Below are 23,946 nucleotides of genomic sequence, written 5' to 3'. Positions count from 1 at the left end.
GAAATATTTCAGCTAAATTGGTTGTAAATTAGATGCTAACCTTTTTTACCAGTTTTCGTCTCCCTAAAGAAGTGCAGTCGGACCAAGGCAGTAATTTTAATTCCAAACTGTTCAGACAAACCCTTAAGGAGTTAGGAATCTCACAGATCACTTCCTCAGCATATCATCCTCAGAGTCAAGGTGCATTAGAGAGGCATCACCAAACTTTGAAGACTATGCTCAGAAAACTATGTGTTGATGAAAAGGAATGAGACAAGTGTTTACCTTTCCTACTTTTTGCAACCAGAGAGGCACCGAGCGAGTCCTTGGGCTACTCCCCATTTCAGTTAATCTTTAGCCATGAAGTAAGAGGTCCTCTTAAACTCCTTAAAGAACAATGGGTCAAGGATGATGACCAAATTAACTTGCTAGACTATGTGTCAAAATTTAAAGAAAGACTGGCCTATAGTATGGAAGTAGCCAGGGCACACTTGGAGTCCTCTCAGGAGAAGATGAAGAGGTGGTATGACCACTAAGAAAGTTAGGCACAGAGTGTTTCACCCAGGTGATCAAGTTCTTGTCTTGCTCCCCATTCATGGTCAGCCTCTGCAGGCAAGTTTTGTGGGCCCTTATCTAGTGGAAAAGAGGGTAGGTGAAGTAAATTATGTCATTTTAACCCCAGACCGGAGGAAGGAACGAAGATTGTGCCATATAAATATGTTGAAGGAGTACCACAGGCGAGACGTGGACCCCCCTAGTGCTGCATGCATGGTGTCAGCTGTCAAGTTTGCAGACTCCCCTAGTGCTGCATACGTGGTGTCGGCTGTCGCATTGGCGGAGGACGAGGGCTGCCCTTTGACTTTGGACCAGATGACCAGTTGGAGAGAAAACTAGGAAGCTTGGAGTACACTGACTGATAAACTCTCCCACTTGACTGCAGAGCGGTGTGCTGAGCTTGTTGCCCTTCTCAGGAAGTTCCCTGATGTCTTCCGGGACACCCCAGGACGGACGGAAGTGGCACAGCACGATGTGGACGTTGGAGATGCCAGCCCTATAAAGCAGTCCCCCTACCGGGCTAGTCCTCAGAAGCAGACCATCATTCTAGAGGAGCTGAACTACATGTTGCAGCAGGGGTTTATCGAGTCCTGTCAAAGTCAGTGGTGCTCCCTGGTCATAGTGGTTCCAAAACCCGATGGGTCAGGTGATGTTGTTGTGTACACTGATTACCATCCTCTGAAATTTTTGTCCCGATTTAAGAACAAAAATCTTAGATTGACCCGCTGGGCCCTATTTTTGCAAGCATACTCCCTTGACGTAAGACATGTAAAAGGTGTTAGTAATGTTTTAGCAGATTACCTGTCCAGAACTTGATTGTATAGTATCCAGAAATTTCCCCTTGGGAAATTTCTTCTCTCAGGAAGGGAGGTGTCACTGGCGTACTTACCCCAGTAGTGAATGGGTGAAATAGAAGATAAGGTGATAATGAAAGGAGAGAGAAGCGAGCCATTAATGACACAAAATCTTTTTCTTATCAGTTTTGCTGCCTGTAAAGGGTAACCCTGGTCCCCAGCTGTGTTTAACCAGCAGTCACTTTTGCCTTCTCAACTGATAAGACACCAGATGTTTTTCTCACAAATTAAGCAGAAAGTTCCCCTTGTCCTTGAACTGTGGGTGTGACATAATGTGGGAGGAGCAAAGTAGGGATGTTTGCCAATTAGAAGCCTAAATGGCGCTTTCGTCACGTTCTTGATGGCACGCAATTGGTTCTGTGTGAAGTGTATGAGGCCCTCATTGGTAGCAGGTGCCTCTATTGTTTCTGTATGGACAGAGATTATTTTTAAGACAGCCTAGTGGTTAATTAGCTGAGAAAGGCGGAGTAAGTTTCCTTTATAAGCTCCAGGAAAGTGTGAAGAGACAGATTTTTTATCTCATTTTGTACACACACCCCTGTACACATTTTGTCATTTGTACACACTTGTACACATTTACTGTCACGTTACACTTTTGTCACATTGTGTTGCACTTTTCCCCAACACTACTCAATACGTGACTTTGATTACAAAACACACTGTTTGTGTACAATTTCCCATTTTTGGTTCACTCCTCCATTTACACTAGTGTGTGATTTATATCTGGATTTAACCTTCGAAGTCTCCACGTTTCCTCGAGCTTTGTGAGTACTTAGCTTCCACTGAGTGTATTCTGGTTAGGTAAGAAATAACTTGTTTTATATTTTGTATCCTGAGGCCTATATGAATCCTACCTTTTGTAAAATGAACCCTGGTTTCTTCTTTGGTTGTGTATGTTATAGTGTTCAGTAAAGTTAAGTTAGTTTTCTGAAACTTTATCTTATCCCTTTTGGTGCTTAATTAAGGGTTAAGAGTGCACCGTAATATACACCCCCATAACAATTCGGCGATCTCTTGGCCAGGATAGCTCTGTGACATAATATTGGCAACCTTGGCCACATACACACTGCTTACTCTTACCTACTTAACTATAATCAGTAATCATGGCCCTAATGAATGATAGTGATGTGAAAGCATTTTTGGATTCTAAGCCTTCCCCAACCAGAGTGAAACCACTCACAAAACACGAGCTCATATTGCTTGCCCAGACCTTACAGTTGAGATTTCCTGCCTCAGTCACTAAGTTACTTGATTTAATATTGGACACCATGTTTGAGCAAAGTGAGTCCTCTGTAGCTAGTTCTGAGCCATTTGATACTGCACAAGGTGTTGACCCTGAGCCTTTGGCATCGGAGATACCTGGCCCTAGTGATTTTTCTGCTCATGATACTGTTGACAAAGTGCAACTTGAGTTAGCCAGAATTAAGTTGAGGGAACTAGAAGTGCAAGCAAAAATGAGGGAAATAGAATTACAGGCTCAAATGAGACAAAAGGAAATGGATCACGAATTCAGACTGAAGCACCCTGATAGTTTACCTAGAGCTGGTGGTTCATCTGCCAAGGAATCTTTTGATGTTGCTGGGAACATTAAGCTAGTACCTCCCTTTAATGAGCAAGATATGATCAAGTATTTCCATATGTTTGAAAAGGTAGCAGGTCGTCTTTCGTGGCCAAAAGACTCTTGGACAGTACTGCTGCAAAGTGTTTTGAAAGGAAAGGCTCAAGAGGCTTATATTTCTCTATCTGTGGATCAAGTGCCAACTATGATTGTTTAAAAGATGCCATTCTCAAAGCATATGAACTCGTGCCAGAGCCATATAGGCTTAAATTTAGATCCACCTTTAAACAGAAAGATCAGACTTATGTGGAATATGCTAGAGTACTCACAGACTTATTTGATCAATGGTTGCATTCTAAGAAAGTTGATGATTTCTGTAAACTTAAAGAATTAATGATCTTGGAGAACTTCACTGGTAAGATAGATGGGGATGTGGCTACATACCTAGTGGAGAAAGATTTAGATACCCTAGCTTAGGCTGCTGTTGTAGCAGATAACTATAGTATTATTCATAAGCATGAACGTAAGCCTCAGTTATTTGTTAAGGGTAGGAGAGTGAACCATCCATTTTTTGTGAACCCTTCTTCTGGTAAAGGCAAGTTAATGTTAAGTGACACCAGTTGGAACACTGCAACCCCAGAGCATGTTAGTTCTACGAAAGTAAGTGAGGACAGTGTTGCCAGAGGGTCAAGAAAAGGTGTCAGGTTTTGCCAGTATTGCCAGAAAACGGGGGACTTGGAGGATTGGTGCTGGAAGAAACGAGGGAAAAATCCCTCAACGAAACCTGTTTCTTTGATAAACTCTTGGGGATCTTCTGACACTAACAGAGAGCAACCACCCACAGATATTGTTAGCAGTAGTCAGACACAACCCCAGCAGGTGCATATTGTTAATAAGGCCAGAGTGGAGTCGTCAGTGGTGGATGGAGATTCCTGTAGAACTATTGTTAGACACTAGTAAGACTGGAGCAATGCAGCCGTCAGGTTCAGGTGAGAATGGTGATAAGACTCCATCAGAGTGTCCTCCCCCAAGCAGTACTCAAAGTGACTCCTTCCCAGGTCATTTATTTGCTAACTTTATTTCTAAGGGGTTAGTTTCAGTTGATAGAAAATGTGGTAAGGAAGTCACCATACTTAGAGACACAGGAGCTTCACAGTCACTAATGTTGAAGGGGATTGTTAATGTAGCTGACCCTAATGAATGTGTCTTGCTACAGGGTATAGCTGAGTTTGTATCTGTTCCCCTAGTTGAGGTGAAGCTCCAGTCAGAGTTAGTTACTGGTTCAGTGCGTGTGGGTGTTGTTGACCAGCTTCCTGTACAAGGGGTCACTTTCCTTTTGGGTAATGACCTGGCGGGAGGACAGGTGAGTGCTGTTCCCTGCGTGTCAAAAACTCCCCAGAGTGAGGATAGAACTAAAGAGTTGGAAGGTACATGTCCTAAATTGTTTTCCGCATGTGCTGTAACTAGAGCTATGACGGCAAAAGCCAGCCATGAGAATGTTGACAGTAATGGCACTGGCAATGCCGATGATGATATTGGGCTTGGTGATACCTTTTTTGCCCAGTTAAATGACTCAGAGGTTGATGATTCTCCCCAGACTGATGCAAGTGGAAACTTAGCTGATATGCAAAGATCTGATCCAGAGATTGCCACTTTAATTGAATCAGCAGTTAGGGAAAATGAATGTGAGTCTGAACTGACTGAGTGTTATTATTTAAGACCAAATAACTTGTTAATGAGAAGATGGAGACCTCCTAGTGTTGCTCATGATAACGAGTGGGAGACTGTACATCAGGTGGTGGTTCCAAGACCCTATAGGCAAAAAATTATGTCCATTGCTCATGACTCTTCTTTAGCAGGTCACTTAGAGGTGAGGAAGACTCTCTCCCGCATCTGGCAGCATTTTTACTGGCCTGGAATCCGTCGAGATGTCTCCCGGTTCTGTAGGTCATGTCACACCTGTCAGCTAGTCGGTAAGAGCAATTAGCCCATTCCTGCAGCTCCTTTGATTCCTCTACCTGTGTTTGAGGCCCCATTCACTAGAGTCCTTGTAGACATTGTTGGCCCTTTGCCTAAGACCTCTTCAGGCCACCAGTACATCCTCACAATGTTAGACATGGCCATTAGATATCCTGAAGCCATTCCCTTGAGAAATATTTCAGCTAAATTGGTTGTAAATTAGATGCTAACCTTTTTTACCAGTTTTCGTCTCCCTAAAGAAGTGCAGTCGGACCAAGGCAGTAATTTTAATTCCAAACTGTTCAGACAAACCCTTAAGGAGTTAGGAATCTCACAGATCACTTCCTCAGCATATCATCCTCAGAGTCAAGGTGCATTAGAGAGGCATCACCAAACTTTGAAGACTATGCTCAGAAAACTATGTGTTGATGAAAAGGAATGAGACAAGTGTTTACCTTTCCTACTTTTTGCAACCAGAGAGGCACCGAGCGAGTCCTTGGGCTACTCCCCATTTCAGTTAATCTTTAGCCATGAAGTAAGAGGTCCTCTTAAACTCCTTAAAGAACAATGGGTCAAGGATGATGACCAAATTAACTTGCTAGACTATGTGTCAAAATTTAAAGAAAGACTGGCCTATAGTATGGAAGTAGCCAGGGCACACTTGGAGTCCTCTCAGGAGAAGATGAAGAGGTGGTATGACCACTAAGAAAGTTAGGCACAGAGTGTTTCACCCAGGTGATCAAGTTCTTGTCTTGCTCCCCATTCATGGTCAGCCTCTGCAGGCAAGTTTTGTGGGCCCTTATCTAGTGGAAAAGAGGGTAGGTGAAGTAAATTATGTCATTTTAACCCCAGACCGGAGGAAGGAACGAAGATTGTGCCATATAAATATGTTGAAGGAGTACCACAGGCGAGACGTGGACCCCCCTAGTGCTGCATGCATGGTGTCAGCTGTCAAGTTTGCAGACTCCCCTAGTGCTGCATACGTGGTGTCGGCTGTCGCATTGGCGGAGGACGAGGGCTGCCCTTTGACTTTTGGACCAGATGACCAGTTGGAGAGAAAACTAGGAAGCTTGGAGTACACTGACTGATAAACTCTCCCACTTGACTGCAGAGCGGTGTGCTGAGCTTGTTGCCCTTCTCAGGAAGTTCCCTGATGTCTTCCGGGACACCCCAGGACGGACGGAAGTGGCACAGCACGATGTGGACGTTGGAGATGCCAGCCCTATAAAGCAGTCCCCCTACCGGGCTAGTCCTCAGAAGCAGACCATCATTCTAGAGGAGCTGAACTACATGTTGCAGCAGGGGTTTATCGAGTCCTGTCAAAGTCAGTGGTGCTCCCTGGTCATAGTGGTTCCAAAACCCGATGGGTCAGGTGATGTTGTTGTGTACACTGATTACCATCCTCTGAAATTTTTGTCCCGATTTAAGAACAAAAATCTTAGATTGACCCGCTGGGCCCTATTTTTGCAAGCATACTCCCCTTGACGTAAGACATGTAAAAGGTGTTAGTAATGTTTTAGCAGATTACCTGTCCAGAACTTGATTGTATAGTATCCAGAAATTTCCCCTTGGGAAATTTCTTCTCTCAGGAAGGGAGGTGTCACTGGCGTACTTACCCCAGTAGTGAATGGGTGAAATAGAAGATAAGGTGATAATGAAAGGAGAGAGAAGCGAGCCATTAATGACACAAAATCTTTTTCTTATCAGTTTTGCTGCCTGTAAAGGGTAACCCTGGTCCCCAGCTGTGTTTAACCAGCAGTCACTTTTGCCTTCTCAACTGATAAGACACCAGATGTTTTTCTCACAAATTAAGCAGAAAGTTCCCCTTGTCCTTGAACTGTGGGTGTGACATAATGTGGGAGGAGCAAAGTAGGGATGTTTGCCAATTAGAAGCCTAAATGGCGCTTTCGTCACGTTCTTGATGGCACGCAATTGGTTCTGTGTGAAGTGTATGAGGCCCTCATTGGTAGCAGGTGCCTCTATTGTTTCTGTATGGACAGAGATTATTTTTAAGACAGCCTAGTGGTTAATTAGCTGAGAAAGGCGGAAGGAGTAACCTTTATAAGCTCCAGGAAAGTGTGAAGAGACAGATTTTATCTCATTTTGTACACACACCCCTGTACACATTTTGTCATTTGTACACATTTGTACACATTTACTGTCACGTTACACTTTTGTCACATTGTGTTGCACTTTTCCCCAACACTACTCAATACGTGACTTTGATTACAAAACACACTGTTTGTGTACAATTTCCCATTTTTGGTTCACTCCTCCATTTACACTAGTGTGTGATTTATATCTGGATTTAACCTTCGAAGTCTCCACGTTTCCTCGAGCTTTGTGAGTACTTAGCTTCCACTGAGTGTATTCTGGTTAGGTAAGAAATAACTTGTTTTATATTTTGTATCCTGAGGCCTATATGAATCCTACCTTTTGTAAAATGAACCCTGGTTTCTTCTTTGGTTGTGTATGTTATAGTGTTCAGTAAAGTTAAGTTAGTTTTCTGAAACTTTATCTTATCCCTTTTGGTGCTTAATTAAGGGTTAAGAGTGCACCGTAATATACACCCCCATAACAATTCGGCGATCTCTTGGCCAGGATAGCTCTGTGACATAATATTGGCAACCTTGGCCACATACACACTGCTTACTCTTACCTACTTAACTATAATCAGTAATCATGGCCCTAATGAATGATAGTGATGTGAAAGCATTTTTGGATTCTAAGCCTTCCCCAACCAGAGTGAAACCACTCACAAAACACGAGCTCATATTGCTTGCCCAGACCTTACAGTTGAGATTTCCTGCCTCAGTCACTAAGTTACTTGATTTAATATTGGACACCATGTTTGAGCAAAGTGAGTCCTCTGTAGCTAGTTCTGAGCCATTTGATACTGCACAAGGTGTTGACCCTGAGCCTTTGGCATCGGAGATACCTGGCCCTAGTGATTTTTCTGCTCATGATACTGTTGACAAAGTGCAACTTGAGTTAGCCAGAATTAAGTTGAGGGAACTAGAAGTGCAAGCAAAAATGAGGGAAATAGAATTACAGGCTCAAATGAGACAAAAGGAAATGGATCACGAATTCAGACTGAAGCACCCTGATAGTTTACCTAGAGCTGGTGGTTCATCTGCCAAGGAATCTTTTTGATGTTGCTGGGAACATTAAGCTAGTACCTCCCTTTAATGAGCAAGATATGATCAAGTATTTCCATATGTTTGAAAAGGTAGCAGGTCGTCTTTCGTGGCCAAAAGACTCTTGGACAGTACTGCTGCAAAGTGTTTTGAAAGGAAAGGCTCAAGAGGCTTATATTTCTCTATCTGTGGATCAAGTGCCAACTATGATTGTTTAAAAGATGCCATTCTCAAAGCATATGAACTCGTGCCAGAGCCATATAGGCTTAAATTTAGATCCACCTTTAAACAGAAAGATCAGACTTATGTGGAATATGCTAGAGTACTCACAGACTTATTTGATCAATGGTTGCATTCTAAGAAAGTTGATGATTTCTGTAAACTTAAAGAATTAATGATCTTGGAGAACTTCACTGGTAAGATAGATGGGGATGTGGCTACATACCTAGTGGAGAAAGATTTAGATACTCCTAGCTTAGGCTGCTGTTGTAGCAGATAACTATAGTATTATTCATAAGCATGAACGTAAGCCTCAGTTATTTGTTAAGGGTAGGAGAGTGAACCATCCATTTTTTGTGAACCCTTCTTCTGGTAAAGGCAAGTTAATGTTAAGTGACACCAGTTGGAACACTGCAACCCCAGAGCATGTTAGTTCTACGAAAGTAAGTGAGGACAGTGTTGCCAGAGGGTCAAGAAAAGGTGTCAGGTTTTGCCAGTATTGCCAGAAAACGGGGGACTTGGAGGATTGGTGCTGGAAGAAACGAGGGAAAAATCCCTCAACGAAACCTGTTTCTTTGATAAACTCTTGGGGATCTTCTGACACTAACAGAGAGCAACCACCCACAGATATTGTTAGCAGTAGTCAGACACAACCCCAGCAGGTGCATATTGTTGATAAGGCTAGAGTGGAGTCGTCAGTGATGGATAGAGATTCCTGTAGAACTATTGTTAGACACTAGTAAGACTGGAGCAATGCAGCCGTCAGGTTCAGGTGAGAATGGTGATAAGACTCCATCAGAGTGTCCTCCCCCAAGCAGTACTCAAAGTGACTCCTTCCCAGGTCATTTATTTGCTAACTTTATTTCTAAGGGGTTAGTTTCAGTTGATAGAAAATGTGGTAAGGAAGTCACCATACTTAGAGACACAGGAGCTTCACAGTCACTAATGTTGAAGGGGATTGTTAATGTAGCTGACCCTAATGAATGTGTCTTGCTACAGGGTATAGCTGAGTTTGTATCTGTTCCCCTAGTTGAGGTGAAGCTCCAGTCAGAGTTAGTTACTGGTTCAGTGCGTGTGGGTGTTGTTGACCAGCTTCCTGTACAAGGGGTCACTTTCCTTTTGGGTAATGACCTGGCGGGAGGACAGGTGAGTGCTGTTCCCTGCGTGTCAAAAACTCCCCAGAGTGAGGATAGAACTAAAGAGTTGGAAGGTACATGTCCTAAATTGTTTTCCGCATGTGCTGTAACTAGAGCTATGACGGCAAAAGCCAGCCATGAGAATGTTGACAGTAATGGCACTGGCAATGCCGATGATGATATTGGGCTTGGTGATACCTTTTTTGCCCAGTTAAATGACTCAGAGGTTGATGATTCTCCCCAGACTGATGCAAGTGGAAACTTAGCTGATATGCAAAGATCTGATCCAGAGATTGCCACTTTAATTGAATCAGCAGTTAGGGAAAATGAATGTGAGTCTGAACTGACTGAGTGTTATTATTTAAGACCAAATAACTTGTTAATGAGAAGATGGAGACCTCCTAGTGTTGCTCATGATAACGAGTGGGAGACTGTACATCAGGTGGTGGTTCCAAGACCCTATAGGCAAAAAATTATGTCCATTGCTCATGACTCTTCTTTAGCAGGTCACTTAGAGGTGAGGAAGACTCTCTCCCGCATCTGGCAGCATTTTTACTGGCCTGGAATCCGTCGAGATGTCTCCCGGTTCTGTAGGTCATGTCACACCTGTCAGCTAGTCGGTAAGAGCAATTAGCCCATTCCTGCAGCTCCTTTGATTCCTCTACCTGTGTTTGAGGCCCCATTCACTAGAGTCCTTGTAGACATTGTTGGCCCTTTGCCTAAGACCTCTTCAGGCCACCAGTACATCCTCACAATGTTAGACATGGCCACTAGATATCCTGAAGCCATTCCCTTGAGAAATATTTCAGCTAAATTGGTTGTAAATTAGATGCTAACCTTTTTTACCAGTTTTCGTCTCCCTAAAGAAGTGCAGTCGGACCAAGGCAGTAATTTTAATTCCAAACTGTTCAGACAAACCCTTAAGGAGTTAGGAATCTCACAGATCACTTCCTCAGCATATCATCCTCAGAGTCAAGGTGCATTAGAGAGGCATCACCAAACTTTGAAGACTATGCTCAGAAAACTATGTGTTGATGAAAAGGAATGAGACAAGTGTTTACCTTTCCTACTTTTTGCAACCAGAGAGGCACCGAGCGAGTCCTTGGGCTACTCCCCATTTCAGTTAATCTTTAGCCATGAAGTAAGAGGTCCTCTTAAACTCCTTAAAGAACAATGGGTCAAGGATGATGACCAAATTAACTTGCTAGACTATGTGTCAAAATTCTAAAGAAAGACTGGCCTATAGTATGGAAGTAGCCAGGGCACACTTGGAGTCCTCTCAGGAGAAGATGAAGAGGTGGTATGACCACTAAGAAAGTTAGGCACAGAGTGTTTCACCCAGGTGATCAAGTTCTTGTCTTGCTCCCCATTCATGGTCAGCCTCTGCAGGCAAGTTTTGTGGGCCCTTATCTAGTGGAAAAGAGGGTAGGTGAAGTAAATTATGTCATTTTAACCCCAGACCGGAGGAAGGAACGAAGATTGTGCCATATAAATATGTTGAAGGAGTACCACAGGCGAGACGTGGACCCCCCTAGTGCTGCATGCATGGTGTCAGCTGTCAAGTTTGCAGACTCCCCTAGTGCTGCATACGTGGTGTCGGCTGTCGCATTGGCGGAGGACGAGGGCTGCCCTTTGACTTTGGACCAGATGACCAGTTGGAGAGAAAACTAGGAAGCTTGGAGTACACTGACTGATAAACTCTCCCACTTGACTGCAGAGCGGTGTGCTGAGCTTGTTGCCCTTCTCAGGAAGTTCCCTGATGTCTTCCGGGACACCCCAGGACGGACGGAAGTGGCACAGCACGATGTGGACGTTGGAGATGCCAGCCCTATAAAGCAGTCCCCCTACCGGGCTAGTCCTCAGAAGCAGACCATCATTCTAGAGGAGCTGAACTACATGTTGCAGCAGGGGTTTATCGAGTCCTGTCAAAGTCAGTGGTGCTCCCTGGTCATAGTGGTTCCAAACCCGATGGGTCAGGTGATGTTGTTGTGTACACTGATTACCATCCTCTGAAATTTTTGTCCCGATTTAAGAACAAAAATCTTAGATTGACCACGCTGGGCCCTATTTTTGCAAGCATACTCCTTGACGTAAGACATGTAAAAGGTGTTAGTAATGTTTTAGCAGATTACCTGTCCAGAACTTGATTGTATAGTATCCAGAAATTTCCCCTTGGGAAATTTCTTCTCTCAGGAAGGGGAGGTGTCACTGGCGTACTTACCCCAGTAGTGAATGGGTGAAATAGAAGATAAGGTGATAATGAAAGGAGAGAGAAGCGAGCCATTAATGACACAAAATCTTTTTCTTATCAGTTTTGCTGCCTGTAAAGGGTAACCCTGGTCCCCAGCTGTGTTTAACCAGCAGTCACTTTTGCCTTCTCAACTGATAAGACACCAGATGTTTTTCTCACAAATTAAGCAGAAAGTTCCCCTTGTCCTTGAACTGTGGGTGTGACATAATGTGGGAGGAGCAAAGTAGGGATGTTTGCCAATTAGAAGCCTAAATGGCGCTTTCGTCACGTTCTTGATGGCACGCAATTGGTTCTGTGTGAAGTGTATGAGGCCCTCATTGGTAGCAGGTGCCTCTATTGTTTCTGTATGGACAGAGATTATTTTTAAGACAGCCTAGTGGTTAATTAGCTGAGAAAGGCGGGAGTAAGTTTCCTTTATAAGCTCCAGGAAAGTGTGAAGAGACAGATTTTTTATCTCATTTTGTACACACACCCCTGTACACATTTTGTCATTTGTACACACTTGTACACATTTACTGTCACGTTACACTTTTGTCACATTGTGTTGCACTTTTCCCCAACACTACTCAATACGTGACTTTGATTACAAAACACACTGTTTGTGTACAATTTCCCATTTTTGGTTCACTCCTCCATTTACACTAGTGTGTGATTTATATCTGGATTTAACCTTCGAAGTCTCCACGTTTCCTCGAGCTTTGTGAGTACTTAGCTTCCACTGAGTGTATTCTGGTTAGGTAAGAAATAACTTGTTTTATATTTTGTATCCTGAGGCCTATATGAATCCTACCTTTTGTAAAATGAACCCTGGTTTCTTCTTTGGTTGTGTATGTTATAGTGTTCAGTAAAGTTAAGTTAGTTTTCTGAAACTTTATCTTATCCCTTTTGGTGCTTAATTAAGGGTTAAGAGTGCACCGTAATATACACCCCCATAACAATTCGGCGATCTCTTGGCCAGGATAGCTCTGTGACATAATATTGGCAACCTTGGCCACATACACACTGCTTACTCTTACCTACTTAACTATAATCAGTAATCATGGCCCTAATGAATGATAGTGATGTGAAAGCATTTTTGGATTCTAAGCCTTCCCCAACCAGAGTGAAACCACTCACAAAACACGAGCTCATATTGCTTGCCCAGACCTTACAGTTGAGATTTCCTGCCTCAGTCACTAAGTTACTTGATTTAATATTGGACACCATGTTTGAGCAAAGTGAGTCCTCTGTAGCTAGTTCTGAGCCATTTGATACTGCACAAGGTGTTGACCCTGAGCCTTTGGCATCGGAGATACCTGGCCCTAGTGATTTTTCTGCTCATGATACTGTTGACAAAGTGCAACTTGAGTTAGCCAGAATTAAGTTGAGGGAACTAGAAGTGCAAGCAAAAATGAGGGAAATAGAATTACAGGCTCAAATGAGACAAAAGGAAATGGATCACGAATTCAGACTGAAGCACCCTGATAGTTTACCTAGAGCTGGTGGTTCATCTGCCAAGGAATCTTTTGATGTTGCTGGGAACATTAAGCTAGTACCTCCCTTTAATGAGCAAGATATGATCAAGTATTTCCATATGTTTGAAAAGGTAGCAGGTCGTCTTTCGTGGCCAAAAGACTCTTGGACAGTACTGCTGCAAAGTGTTTTGAAAGGAAAGGCTCAAGAGGCTTATATTTCTCTATCTGTGGATCAAGTGCCAACTATGATTGTTTAAAAGATGCCATTCTCAAAGCATATGAACTCGTGCCAGAGCCATATAGGCTTAAATTTAGATCCACCTTTAAACAGAAAGATCAGACTTATGTGGAATATGCTAGAGTACTCACAGACTTATTTGATCAATGGTTGCATTCTAAGAAAGTTGATGATTTCTGTAAACTTAAAGAATTAATGATCTTGGAGAACTTCACTGGTAAGATAGATGGGGATGTGGCTACATACCTAGTGGAGAAAGATTTAGATACCCTAGCTTAGGCTGCTGTTGTAGCAGATAACTATAGTATTATTCATAAGCATGAACGTAAGCCTCAGTTATTTGTTAAGGGTAGGAGAGTGAACCATCCATTTTTTGTGAACCCTTCTTCTGGTAAAGGCAAGTTAATGTTAAGTGACACCAGTTGGAACACTGCAACCCCAGAGCATGTTAGTTCTACGAAAGTAAGTGAGGACAGTGTTGCCAGAGGGTCAAGAAAAGGTGTCAGGTTTTGCCAGTATTGCCAGAAAACGGGGGACTTGGAGGATTGGTGCTGGAAGAAACGAGGGAAAAATCCCTCAACGAAACCTGTTTCTTTGATAAACTCTTGGGGATCTTCTGACACTAACAGAGAGCAACCACCCACAGATATTGTTAGCAGTAGTCAGACACAACCCCAGCAGGTGCATATTGTTGATAAGGCTAGAGTGGAGTCGTCAGTGATGGATAGAGATTCCTGTAGAACTATTGTTAGACACTAGTAAGACTGGAGCAATGCAGCCGTCAGGTTCAGGTGAGAATGGTGATAAGACTCCATCAGAGTGTCCTCCCCAAGCAGTACTCAAAGTGACTCCTTCCCAGGTCATTTATTTGCTAACTTTATTTCTAAGGGGTTAGTTTCAGTTGATAGAAAATGTGGTAAGGAAGTCACCATACTTAGAGACACAGGAGCTTCACAGTCACTAATGTTGAAGGGGATTGTTAATGTAGCTGACCCTAATGAATGTGTCTTGCTACAGGGTATAGCTGAGTTTGTATCTGTTCCCCTAGTTGAGGTGAAGCTCCAGTCAGAGTTAGTTACTGGTTCAGTGCGTGTGGGTGTTGTTGACCAGCTTCCTGTACAAGGGGTCACTTTCCTTTTGGGTAATGACCTGGCGGGAGGACAGGTGAGTGCTGTTCCCTGCGTGTCAAAAACTCCCCAGAGTGAGGATAGAACTAAAGAGTTGGAAGGTACATGTCCTAAATTGTTTTCCGCATGTGCTGTAACTAGAGCTATGACGGCAAAAGCCAGCCATGAGAATGTTGACAGTAATGGCACTGGCAATGCCGATGATGATATTGGGCTTGGTGATACCTTTTTTGCCCAGTTAAATGACTCAGAGGTTGATGATTCTCCCCAGACTGATGCAAGTGGAAACTTAGCTGATATGCAAAGATCTGATCCAGAGATTGCCACTTTAATTGAATCAGCAGTTAGGGAAAATGAATGTGAGTCTGAACTGACTGAGTGTTATTATTTAAGACCAAATAACTTGTTAATGAGAAGATGGAGACCTCCTAGTGTTGCTCATGATAACGAGTGGGAGACTGTACATCAGGTGGTGGTTCCAAGACCCTATAGGCAAAAAATTATGTCCATTGCTCATGACTCTTCTTTAGCAGGTCACTTAGAGGTGAGGAAGACTCTCTCCCGCATCTGGCAGCATTTTTACTGGCCTGGAATCCGTCGAGATGTCTCCCGGTTCTGTAGGTCATGTCACACCTGTCAGCTAGTCGGTAAGAGCAATTAGCCCATTCCTGCAGCTCCTTTGATTCCTCTACCTGTGTTTGAGGCCCCATTCACTAGAGTCCTTGTAGACATTGTTGGCCCTTTGCCTAAGACCTCTTCAGGCCACCAGTACATCCTCACAATGTTAGACATGGCCATTAGATATCCTGAAGCCATTCCCTTGAGAAATATTTCAGCTAAATTGGTTGTAAATTAGATGCTAACCTTTTTTACCAGTTTTCGTCTCCCTAAAGAAGTGCAGTCGGACCAAGGCAGTAATTTTAATTCCAAACTGTTCAGACAAACCCTTAAGGAGTTAGGAATCTCACAGATCACTTCCTCAGCATATCATCCTCAGAGTCAAGGTGCATTAGAGAGGCATCACCAAACTTTGAAGACTATGCTCAGAAAACTATGTGTTGATGAAAAGGAATGAGACAAGTGTTTACCTTTCCTACTTTTTGCAACCAGAGAGGCACCGAGCGAGTCCTTGGGCTACTCCCCATTTCAGTTAATCTTTAGCCATGAAGTAAGAGGTCCTCTTAAACTCCTTAAAGAACAATGGGTCAAGGATGATGACCAAATTAACTTGCTAGACTATGTGTCAAAATTTAAAGAAAGACTGGCCTATAGTATGGAAGTAGCCAGGGCACACTTGGAGTCCTCTCAGGAGAAGATGAAGAGGTGGTATGACCACTAAGAAAGTTAGGCACAGAGTGTTTCACCCAGGTGATCAAGTTCTTGTCTTGCTCCCCATTCATGGTCAGCCTCTGCAGGCAAGTTTTGTGGGCCCTTATCTAGTGGAAAAGAGGGTAGGTGAAGTAAATTATGTCATTTTAACCCCAGACCGGAGGAAGGAACGAAGATTGTGCCATATAAATATGTTGAAGGAGTACCACAGGCGAGACGTGGACCCCCCTAGTGCTGCATGCATGGTGTCAGCTGTCAAGTTTGCAGACTCCCCTAGTGCTGCATACGTGGTGTCGGCTGTCGCATTGGCGGAGGACGAGGGCTGCCCTTTGACTTTGGACCAGATGACCAGTTGGAGAGAAAACTAGGAAGCTTGGAGTACACTGACTGATAAACTCTCCCACTTGACTGCAGAGCGGTGTGCTGAGCTTGTTGCCCTTCTCAGGAAGTTCCCTGATGTCTTCCGGGACACCCCAGGACGGACGGAAGTGGCACAGCACGATGTGGACGTTGGAGATGCCAGCCCTATAAAGCAGTCCCCCTACCGGGCTAGTCCTCAGAAGCAGACCATCATTCTAGAGGAGCTGAACTACATGTTGCAGCAGGGGTTTATCGAGTCCTGTCAAAGTCAGTGGTGCTCCCTGGTCATAGTGGTTCCAAAACCCGATGGGTCAGGTGATGTTGTTGTGTACACTGATTACCATCCTCTGAAATTTTTGTCCCGATTTAAGAACAAAAATCTTAGATTGACCCGCTGGGCCCTATTTTTGCAAGCATACTCCCTTGACGTAAGACATGTAAAAGGTGTTAGTAATGTTTTAGCAGATTACCTGTCCAGAACTTGATTGTATAGTATCCAGAAATTTCCCCTTGGGAAATTTCTTCTCTCAGGAAGGGAGGTGTCACTGGCGTACTTACCCCAGTAGTGAATGGGTGAAATAGAAGATAAGGTGATAATGAAAGGAGAGAGAAGCGAGCCATTAATGACACAAAATCTTTTTCTTATCAGTTTTGCTGCCTGTAAAGGGTAACCCTGGTCCCCAGCTGTGTTTAACCAGCAGTCACTTTTGCCTTCTCAACTGATAAGACACCAGATGTTTTTCTCACAAATTAAGCAGAAAGTTCCCCTTGTCCTTGAACTGTGGGTGTGACATAATGTGGGAGGAGCAAAGTAGGGATGTTTGCCAATTAGAAGCCTAAATGGCGCTTTCGTCACGTTCTTGATGGCACGCAATTGGTTCTGTGTGAAGTGTATGAGGCCCTCATTGGTAGCAGGTGCCTCTATTGTTTCTGTATGGACAGAAATAATTTTAAGACAGCCTAGTGGTTAATTAGCTGAGAAAGGCGGAGTAAGTTTCCTTTATAAGCTCCAGGAAAGTGTGAAGAGACAGATTTTTTATCTCATTTTGTACACACACCCCTGTACACATTTTGTCATTTGTACACACTTGTACACATTTACTGTCACGTTACACTTTTGTCACATTGTGTTGCACTTTTCCCCAACACTACTCAATACGTGACTTTGATTACAAAACACACTGTTTGTGTACAATTTCCCATTTTTGGTTCACTCCTCCATTTACACTAGTGTGTGATTTATATCTGGATTTAACCTTCGAAGTCTCCACTTTTCCTCGAGCTTTGTGAGTACTTAGCTTCCACTGAGTGTATTCTGGTTAGGTAAGAAATAACTTGTTTTATATTTTGTATCCTGAGGCCTATATGAATCCTACCTTTTGTAAAATGAACCCTGGTTTCTTCTTTGGTTGTGTATGTTATAGTGTTCAGTAAAGTTAAGTTAGTTTTCTGAAACTTTATCTTATCCCTTTTGGTGCTTAATTAAGGGTTAAGAGTGCACCGTAATATACACCCCCATAACAATATATATATATATATATATATATATATATATATATATATATATATATATATATATATATATATATATATATATATATATATATATATATAGCACAGATTGATAAATATATACTGTAGGTGCTTATTATGAATACATCATGTTACCATGTTTATTGTATAACGATACGAATGTGTTCAGCAAAGGGATTTTGTTTTTATTGTGAAAGGATTGAAACTGTGGCGGTTAAGCTTCACAGAGCTCGCATTTTGCGTACCTCCATAAAATGATTTGTGTTTAACATGAATTATGTATCCAAGTGTGTCCATGGTAGTGAAGAGTTTAAAGATTATCATCGCCTGATGGTCCAGTACAGTGATCCTTATCCTGGTGTTCGTGAGCAGTTTAATATCTAACACGATGAACCTTTATTTATACTGATTTCCTGCTGTGTCACTGTTTCCACCTCTGAAGCGTGTTATGCTTCTGTACCAATGTGATGCAGGTGTCATGCCTCCTCTGTCGCTTGGCCGCCTCTCTGCTTCATATCTTCTTTGTTGCAGGCGTCTCCACAGCAAGATAAAGATCCCAAGGAGTCTGATGCCAAAAGGGTGGGATCGGACATCAGTTTTGAAAGTTAAAAAAAAAAAAAAAAGACGCGCTTTCATCGGAACTGGTTTCCGTTTCCCAGTCAGCACATTCTAACCCTCTTTTATTATTTACATACTTAAATGTTCTGTCTGTATTAGTTCAAGGTCTTGTCGCCAGCTACGTCTACACATGTATGAGTATGTGGTGTGGTGGATTTTATGACCATGTGGTGTGGTGGTTTGTATGACCATGTGGTGTGGTGGTTTGTATGACCATGTGGTGTGGTGGCTTGTATGACCATGTGGTGTGGTGGCTTGTATGACCATGCGGTGTGGTGGCTTGTATGAGGTAGTTTGTATGTCTATGTGGTGTGGTGGTATTTAAGATATAATGGAATGGTGATGTTTATGATCATGATTTGTGGTGGCTTTTGTGATCACGTGGTGTGGTGGTGTTGATGACCATGTGGAATTGTGGGATTTATGACCATGTGGTGTAATGGTGATTAGGGCCATATACTCCTGCACTTAGAGAGTGAGAGAGAGAGAGAGAGAGAGAGAGAGAGTTTTTTAATGTGGGGAGAGAAACAGTGTCCGCTGTGTGTGTGTGCCGGGGGAAGGAGATTCAAGAAATCACTCACTACGTCCACTTTCGGCAAAGCAACAGTTTTAATATATTTGATACATTTACATAAACGACAGACGATTTCTTGTGGCTATGTTACTGTCTCCATTAACACTTTTAATAGTGATGGTGTATCTGATTAATTGTTACTACTAGTCAATTCATTTAGTTTTATAAAAATCTGGTATCAAAAACGTTCGTGAAAATATATTAAGATCATGTTATTCTCGGATCCTTACATTTGAGTCCCACAGCACTACGTTTATAATACATCCGTCCAACATTTGACATTATTCTGTCCTCACATTGGTATCTATTGGTATAACTCCGGCAACCTTTGGTCCCAACTCTAGCATCATTCAGTTACATTGGCATCCTTTTGGTCTAGACCCTGGAATCGTTCAGGTCTGACCTTGGCAATCTACAAACATAACTTTGACGTCAATTGGTCCCACCCATGGCATCCTATAGTCTTTGCCTTGGACACATATGGTTTTAACCCGCCCCGTCCCGACGACGTATGGGTACGTCACCACGATTTGCATTTGCCAGTCCCGGCGACGTACCAGTACGTCGTGCAATTGCAAGGTACCTAATTTGCACAATTTTCAATTTTCGCACGTGATTTTTCGTATGTATACACGGGACACCTTCCTCTATTCCTGTACAAGATACCAAGCAGGGACAATGCCTTACACTGCATAACCTCCCCCCTCCCCCCCTCATGCCACTGTCTTGGCAAAGGACCTGTTACCAGTGACCTGGCTAGTAAAGTTATTCAGGGCCAGAGTGATTCCCCAATCGATGACAATGTGGAGGACAATGTTTACATAGCATTAGAAGAAGAAACAGCCAGAAATAATGATCAGGTAGTGTGGCAAAAATAGGTCAGGTATGGTGATTAGTTAGTGAGTGAAACAATGCTTATAATGCCATTATTACTGCTTGAAAACCAATATACTGTCATACTACATATACATTCGTACCAAGTAAATAAATAAATACCGTTTATGAGTGGATAAAATAGTTACCCTCCCATAGAACTCGTTTTCTTTGGTGCCAGCATGTCAGAAAACCCACTCAGGTAAGGAGGAACTCCTACCTGGATTGGGCACTTTAAACCTCAGGTGAGCGATTTCTCTATGAATTTTCGATGTTTCTCACCAAAAGCGAAGGTTTTAGCCAAAAAAAAAAAATCGAAAATACCTCGGGACTGGGGGATGTCGGAGGTGCGGAAAACCTCGGGACGTGACGGGTTAATATTGGCATCTTTTGTTTCTGACCTTGGCATCCATTGTTCCTAAATTACGATCATCTGATCAATATCCATTGGCCCAAATCGGACTTTCCATTGGTTATATCTTTGGCATCTACTGGTTCTAACTTTATCATATCTTTTTCTACCTTTGTCACAGTTCCGTCCAAACACTAGCATCCTTCAGTTCAAACAATGCTTCCTTCCTACTCTAACCAACGAGCAGTAGGCTAAGTCGCTGTAAATAAATATTCGTCGTACTGTTTTCGAGAATTTAGAACAGTATATCCAAAACCAGGATTCACCTCCAACTTCAAACAAATTAATTTTGCACATAAAAGCAATCATCACATGTATCTATTACTAAAATATCTCTTGAAAATCAGAACAGAAGCCATATATTCACGATACTTGGTTATGATATGAAATACCAACTAACCTTTGATGACGTCAACAGCCTGCTCAAATCCATAGGCGTCAGTGTCGCAGTCATCCAGGATGTGCGCACCGATCTTCACGCCGGGAATGAAGTCCTCCTGGTCGTTAATGAAATCCAAGGTGTACAACATTGCCTCCAGCACCTGAACACCATCCTGTGGCATGATGGGGCCACACTCCATGTCGTTGTGGCGCTCGTGAACCATCATTAGGCCACCCAGCATCACCTGTCCATCTACAGTTACCACTTTCTTAGATGGCCATGTCATATTGAGTATTTCGGTGATTTGGTTTTGTTGCTGAGACAGGCGTTTAGTCCTCCTCGAATGCCTCACCGTTCATTACTATTCGTATGCCTTATGAGATTCTGTGTACTCCCATTAGGATACCTTGTGTGATTCTGTTCATTGCTATTTAAATTTTCCATGAGATTTTGTTCAGTCTTGTTTGGGCGTCTTACGAGATTCAGTTCACTGTAAGTCGGGTCTTTTATGAAAATCTGCTCACTCATACTTGAATGCCTTAAGGGATTCTGTTCACTAACACTCGAATGCCATAAGAGATTCTGTTCACTCCTACCCGAATACCTAATGTGATTCTGGTCACTCTCACTTGAATGCCTTATGGAAATCTGTTGACCGCTATTTGGGTGCCCAAAGAAACTCGCTCACGATCACCCTGACATAGCAACGTCCTGAAGTCATACTTGAGGTTTGAGTAGCTGAGGATGAGGGGTACGTGGCTCAGTAAATGAGTGAGAAGCAGCCACCCTTCAGTCAACATGGTGATAGTTGTGATCAGAGCTTAGTGCACTGACAAACGATACCATCTCAACTCGTCTGACATCATCTCCCTCCTTAACCTCTTCAGTATCAGGACATCTTTTCAATTTCATTTTTGCTTCAGTAAGACTGGTGCAGAAGAGACCTCTGGCAGTACAAGTAGAAGCACTTTCAATTACTCCTCTCATTATTATGACGTACGTTTTTTTCTTTCATGCTTGCTCCTGCCGCACTACCTTACTCGCTTTAGGGAAGACCTCTCAAAGAGAAGGGGTTAGGTGAGCTGATTCACGCATATCATGAGAAAAGGTCCATGATTATAACACTGATTGCTGACATCTCACCTTTGGACCTGTTCCCTAATGTCATTCACTTTACGTCACGGACTTCTCAACGTGTAACCTGAAAAGATAAGGAACAGACTGTTACCAGTTTTGCCTTTTTTCATCTATACATAAGTAGTTATAGAAATCCCTACATTAGGCAACAGTTATTTTCTTACATATGGCGTGACATTAAATACATGTGCAAGGTAGAGAAATTACAAGTGCTCCCTTAAAATCTGTGTACACAGTATCAATCATCGGAAGGATAGTGTGTCGACGAATGTGGAGTGGGCGAGTGGAGTTATTGTGGTTGGGTTTAACAGTAACTTGTTCAAGGATCATTGATGGAAGACCTAAGGGTGTTTTTATAAAAGATCTTAATCGATTTTAAAGTTCAGTGTGTCAGTAAAGCTAATAATAATTAGAATTGCTTGAGTTTATTTTGCACTTTGATATTTACTCTGATTTGCACGTACAGTGTTTCATGTGTCAGTGAAAGTGAAGATGTAACTTAAAGTGGCAGCCTTGTACAACTTAACCAAAAAATTTAACGATTACGGCCTATCGATTCGAATGGCTCTATAGCATTATCACTCCCCACAGAAGTATAAACAAGAAAAGGAGTACTAGATACAAAAGATACGGAACTTGTGGCTTTGCTAATGTGAAATACCCTGTTCGACATCAATGGAGTAAAACATCCTGCACATCATTATCCTTAGGAAGAGACAGTGTAGCAAGCTAAACTGAAGCACCATGCGTGTGAAAATCCTTCAGGAGGTAAAGTGAAACCCTTTATGGGGCTTTGCTACAGTGAAGCAGCTTGTAAATGAAAATCTTTCGGGTGTGACTGACTAACCGGACCGCGCCTACAAGAGTCACCGCAAGTCATGAAAACTATGCAGAATGAACTAAAGGACAATTACCTAACTCTGAGCAAGACTGTTGCTACCCTGACAAAATGGGCTACACACTGTGAATTGTAGGTATAATTCTTCCATTTGTGCAAGTCAGAGCGATGTGGCATAGGACTCCTCCCTCTCGCCTCTACTGCGCACAGACCCACAGAGAGAGAAAGAGAGAGAAAGAGAGAGAGAGAGAGAGAGAGAGAGAGAGAGAGAGAGAGAGAGAAACTGAAGAAGTGCTAGTGATGTCTAGGGAGTGAGAGTCAGCTGCTCTGGTAAGGAAACGAGCTAAAGAAGCAAAATCTCTCCCTCTCACCGTCCATTTTTCACTCCCTAAAGCACACTCTCCTTACCTTCCCTCCATCGTCTCCTTCCTGTCCCTCAGATCATTATCTTCCCTTATCTCATCTCCTTATCCCACACTCTCACTTCACTTACAACTATTTGGCTTCTTTGGTATGTTCCCATACCACAGTAAATGGTTCTTACTCCCTAGACACCATTCTCTCTCTCTCTCTCTCTCTCTCTCTCTCTCCCAGTCCTCCACCCAGCCACCCCCTTCTGTCTAACCTCAGCATTTCCCCTTCGCACCTCCTCCTTCCTCGGTTCACAATCTCCTCCTCTCGTCTTTCTCTCACCCAACTGTCTTCTTGGTCCTAACTCACTTTACACTGTCACTTCACCTCACTTTATTCCCTCATCTCTTCCTCTCACCATCCGCTTTTCACTCCCTAAAAACACACTCTCCTTCTCTTGCCTCCGTTGTCTCTTTCAGGTCTTTCAAATCACTCTCTCAACTCTACTCTTCCCCGTATCCCACTTTCATCCTTCACAAATATATGTCAGTTCGTGGACAATATTTTGATTTTTTAGCGCCTTCCCTTACCGCAGTAATTGACTCTCACTCCCAAGCCACCACTCATTACTTCTCTCTCTCTCTCTCTCTCTCTCTCTCTCTCTCTCTCTCTCTCTCTCTCTCTCTCTCTCTCTCTCTCCCTATATATCCCATTGGAGCCCGGTTCCCGATTATTGGACAGAACTGGGATTTTTCAAGTCTTTATAAAGTAGGAAACCCCCGGGTTAGAAAAAGGCCTCTCCTAACCCATGAGCTTAGCGACTATGAGCCAATAGGCGGAGGGCGGCACGCTTAGTACCCTCCCAGTGCAGTGCCTCGCCCACCACCCCTGGGATCCAATGGGATATATATATTTATCTCTCTATCTCTCTATCTCTATATACAGTATATGTCTACCTCTCAGCATTATGTACACCCATGACTAACATGTTTACAGATTTTCTAACAAATACACTTTTGCCCAGATAGAATCGTTTGTTCATGAAAGAAGGCATATGGGGCTTGCTGCAGAT

Source organism: Coenobita brevimanus, chromosome 53 (genome assembly GCF_032717465.1).
Source record: "Coenobita brevimanus isolate Jiangsu-jjx chromosome 53, ASM3271746v2, whole genome shotgun sequence".
NCBI lineage: Eukaryota > Metazoa > Arthropoda > Malacostraca > Decapoda > Coenobitidae > Coenobita > Coenobita brevimanus.
Note: the sequence above shows the minus strand (reverse complement) of the source record.